The 4,895-nt window shown below is 33.9% G+C and overlaps 1 long non-coding RNA gene across 13 annotated transcripts; it reads left to right on the forward strand.

The window, feature by feature from the left end:
- The first annotated feature begins 851 nt into the window (after window positions 1-851).
- LOC113301283 lies at window positions 852-4,577 on the forward strand. Of its 13 annotated transcripts, none has more exons than XR_003336188.1 (7): window positions 852-1,096; window positions 1,346-1,391; window positions 1,659-1,816; window positions 1,935-3,653; window positions 3,745-3,794; window positions 3,962-4,047; window positions 4,251-4,577. It is a non-coding gene; the product is annotated as an uncharacterized LOC113301283 (long non-coding RNA). The 13 variants fall into 13 exon arrangements; XR_003336189.1 differs by having other exon boundaries at window positions 1,935-3,633; XR_003336179.1 differs by having other exon boundaries at window positions 1,935-3,794.
- The last annotated feature ends 318 nt before the right edge of the window (window positions 4,578-4,895 follow it).

Consider the following 4,895-nt stretch of genomic DNA (forward strand, 5'->3'; position numbering starts at 1 on the left):
TGCTTGAGAATCTTCTCTTATGATATAAGATTCACTCAAACTAGTTCAGAGGTTCGACAGGGATCTTTAGACTGTTGTTAGTTCTAAAGACGATCTTGTGCTAATCCATTGTTAACAGAATCCGTTCTGTGCGTGATTGATCACAAGAGATTCAAGTGATTGTGTGAAGGTTATTATTGAAGATCTAAGAAGATTAACACGAAGAAAATATTGAAGATTTCTGATTTGTGGGTTCATAATCTTTGTTGTACACAATACTTGTTTCGGTAAAAGAGGATCCAATTAATAAACGGTGTATCCTTGTGATAGATTGGATTGATTAATTGAGTAGATCGGCATTAAATTTTTTTTTTGGATTAATAGTGTTGTTGGCTTAATCTTAAACAATTACTTCGGTAATTGAACATAAGATAGATCTAAGGACCTGAAGAAGGAGTTTATGTTAAGATAAACAGAAGAGCCTTTGTCCGACTCATATCACTTGGTTGAAGAGAGTTGATACCAAACAGATTTATTGTTCCTTCACTGTTTGGAATACGAACAAAGGAATTATTCCAAGTACCACTAGTGGAAAAAGGGGTTAAAATGATCCATAGCCTCGACCCTCATTGACAGTCAACGGACAGAGGACCGGTCAAGACGGTCAAGAAATTCTTTAGCAGCTAAACACGGTCGTTGAATAACAAATTTTTATTATTATATTAACCCTCTTCAACTACCGATGCCGCGACCGCTGAGCCTAGATGATTCTGTGGTTCGATTTTATCGAGATTGAGTCCACTCACCGACCTACGACTGTGATTTAAGTATCTTCTCTCCACATAAAAACTTAAAGAAACTTATCTCTTTTATCTCTTTATTTATTTTTATTCTCTCTCACCTCTTTAGGGGAGTTCCTCATCTCTATCCTTTCATTATATCAACATCCATCGTCTTGGTTTTTTCTATGTAAGTTTAACGGAGATTGAGTGTGTTCATTGGATTACTCTCTCACCTCTTTCATTATCTCGACCTCCATAGTCTTCTTCTACAATATCTCCAGATCCGGAAGGAAGAGTAAAAGTCAACACCCTCAAACAAATAATTGATTTCAATGGTAGTATGTTCTTTCCATAAAATCCTTTTCGTGATTAATTGGGTAATTATCTATGATCAGTCTTTTTCATAATCTTCAATAGATCTTTCATTGTAATATCTTTATTTTGTGATAGATCTTTGTTTTTCAATATGATTTTCTATTGTATTTTCTTTTAATTGATCGTTATTTTTTAATGAGGGTTTTATACTTTAATGGAAGAACTGATACATTACTGTAATTGGGTTTTGGTTATTTTGCTGATTTCAGGGATTCACCAAAAGAAGAAGAATTATCAACTGATTACCAGCAAAAGGTAATTTAATGGTTTTTCTATGATTACTTCAATTCCTACTTTTGATTTCGATGTAAATCATTCGATTTTGTTTTCATTTTTGGGTTTATTTATGAAACACGAAACCTAGGATTTTAATTTGGGTTTTTCGAATTTGATTTTGTCTATGTTTCACAAACAGCAGCTGGCTTAAGCTGATCTGTTTTGGGTTTCTTTTGATTTTTTTTTTTGATGAGATTTAGGGATTTATTCGATGATATTTGTTGGTGATGATTTGTGTATTGTAAGGTTGGAATGCAAATACATTTTTAGTTCAAGATGGAAAAGATTCAGGTGTTGTTCTTGCTGCTACTAAGACTGACTAACAGAAGAACCCTCCAAGAGTGGTGCACAGAACTGTCATGAAGAAGGAATTCAGTAGAATGGCCAAGGCTGTCGCCAACTAGGTAATTTAACAAACCCTTCTATTATTTATGATACTGCAATTCTTAGTGTACGAGTTTGTTGTACTTCTTAGAATGTTGCTGTAACTCTAATGCAATTGTTTGGGTGCTCTTTCTCCAGTGTACTTACAGCAAAAAAAAGAAAGAATTAGAGCGGAAACCTTAAACTGATAAATTGTTGTGCACCTGAATTATTTTAAAATCCAGTGCATTTCGAATTTTACCTGTTACGGTATGGTATTACTTGACTGCAATGCAGACAGGGTTGGCAAAAGAGGAGACATTTGCTCACACATATTTTTATTCATTATTCTTAGTTTGCAAACTTGCTGCTCATACTTTTCAGGTAGCCGATCATTATCAAGGTACTAAGTCAACAGATATCTTGCTTAATGCAGATTATCAAACTAAGGTAGCAGCTTTTGGAACTCCAAAAATTTATAAACAAAAGAAATGGACTATGAAGGAACTTTGTGGTAAGTATGAGCATGGAGTGAGAATGTTATTTTGTAGTGACATTCCCTTTACAACGAGAAGAGTGTTATTTGCGTTTATATTGCTTCAAACAGCTCAAACCTCCAAGAGACTTTTAGTTTGACACTACTAAGCTCTGTTATTCATTCTGATTAACATTTATTCATTCTTTTTAGTCGCTTACGCTGTGCTTCTTATTTAATTAGCTGAAATTCAATTTATAAGAATAGGGCAGGCCAGCTCAAAAGATTTGTTCGCCTAAAGCTGGAGGACCTTGAGATATTTAAAGTGAAGGTTGTATGATTGAAATTGCTGACGGATTTGGATATCCAGAGAGAGAGGAAGAATGGGTCAGGTAAGAACAAAAATTCTATTATCAGCTAATTGCAATTTGGGATTGAGAAGTATTTGTAGAGATTTTTAACACCTGAGACATCACAGTTACTCTACGACTTTGAATTGGGATGACATAATTGAGTAAAAGAAACTTACACTTAGTTATAGCAACGTGTGTCCTCTCTTTTCAGAAAACATTAGTAAAGAAACTATAAACCCGAGTCCATGAATACGAAGTTTCATTTTTGTTGGACAAACCTTATTCTGTTTTCTATAATCTTTAATGTTACTTACACAGTCTTAGTGATTAGGTTGAATTAAACAGATTGTAGTACTCCACTTATTATCACAAGTATATTACAGTGGTAAAATAGTTCATTTTTACCAGAGACCCTGATTTTTTCGAAATTTTATTAAGTTGCGTTGTTATTGTTATTAAGCTTAGCACTGGTAACTCTGATTGTGATTCCCAAATTTCTATTTCATTAAAAATGTTTGCTCTTAGGTAGCTTAAAGTTGGTAATTTAAGCTAACTGTGCTTGAAACCTTTCATTTGGGGCTACGTATTGAACTAAAGGACTTGCAAATGACACTGTCATTTGAAGTGACAACCTGAAAAATATGATCAATTAGTTTTATGCTGATTTTTTCAAAACTAATGTGGTTCATCTGTTCATTCTGTAAACACTAAGTATTAGACTCCTATAAGAACCAAAGAATGTAATTACTCTTGATGATGGATCTTCTTTTAATGATCCCGAATGTTTCGCAAGCAAGTTAAAGCACGGGTGAATCCAATATGTTAGTTTAGACATATCCAGACATAATGGTTCTGTGGAAATTTAAAGATAATAATAAAAATAATAATCTTGGGTTCCGTTTGTACTTCTTAAGCTTAATTGACTCCTCCTTTGATTTAGGTAAAGGTTTATACATTTTGTGTGGCGATACCTAATTTTGATATACGTTTGCGCTATATCAAAGTGTTTGCAGGATAATCCCTGAGAACGGTGATTCTTCTTATCTAATGGTTTGCAATCTTTACATGTTCATCTATATATTTTTATGGTGTTTTTGGTAATGAAGAGAGGTTGTAACTGACGTAGCAGTAATGATGACAGTGCTTGCTGTCTCTAGCTTCTTTGTTGGAATTCAATGTATTCTTTTTAAGGTTTGTGTGCTACATACTACATGTACACGTGCTTTTGATGTTTATAACTTTAACAGTAAATGTTCTGTTAATTGATCGCGCAAATGGCTCTGCTTTAGAGACTTTTGGTAGCTCTTGCTTCAATTTTTTTGTTGAGTATATAAACTAATCGCCGAGCATTATCTTAGGCACCGCTAGAAGATGAGGTTGCAGAAGATTGGGGGAGCACATAAAAATTCAAACTGCCATCGTAATAGGATAATAGCTAGCATAGGTAAATGCTTAATTTGTTTTAATAGCTAGCAGAGTTAATTTATGCCCATCCGCATGTATACTACAACTACCATTACATATTTGTAAAAATCCTTTTTCGATACTTTCTTGAATACTTTCTTTTCAGATCCGTTATAGCATAGCATGCAAATAAATTCACAACTATGAATAACAAGGAACTGAAAATTGTTCTCTTAAAAATAGGTTTTCAGAAAGTTGTTGCTGCCTATGAATGCAAAATTGTTCAAGGTGTGCTCAGCCATCAGCTCAAGCAGTTTGGAAACAAGGTTGTACTCAGTGTTCCCTTAAACTAGAGTTGATGATGCAGAATTCCAGGAGAATGATGTTTATGGAATTGCTATGGAGTAAATCATTTTGCTGGTTAACTGCACTTGTCTTCGAACTTTATTATCAGTTAGGACTTAAACTTATATTGGTATGAACTCAGAATTTAAACCCCTTTTTGTGTAATTTGAACCTAATGAATCAATGAATGCTAAATGGAAAAATTATTTGAGTTTACCAGTGCAAGTTTGATTTGATTCTCATTTGATTTGGTTTGTTTTGAGTTTGATTTGAGATTTAGTCAGTTTCATATCTATGACTGAATCAATAAAAATAGATTCAGATTTAGTCAGATTCAGTCAGGTCAGACAGCCAATCTGAATCTATTTTTTTTATATTCAGATTTATATCTATGACTGATTGAAGTCGGTCATAAAGTATTGACAGTTGACACCGGTCGTTGATATAAGATTTTCAACGACCCCCAGAGACACGTCATAGTTGAAAAAGACGCTCAAACAGCGACCCTTTCTTCGACCGACAAAGCAAGTCATTGATACGAGT

This window comes from Papaver somniferum, chromosome 8 (assembly GCF_003573695.1).
Source record: "Papaver somniferum cultivar HN1 chromosome 8, ASM357369v1, whole genome shotgun sequence".
Lineage (NCBI taxonomy): Eukaryota > Viridiplantae > Streptophyta > Magnoliopsida > Ranunculales > Papaveraceae > Papaver > Papaver somniferum.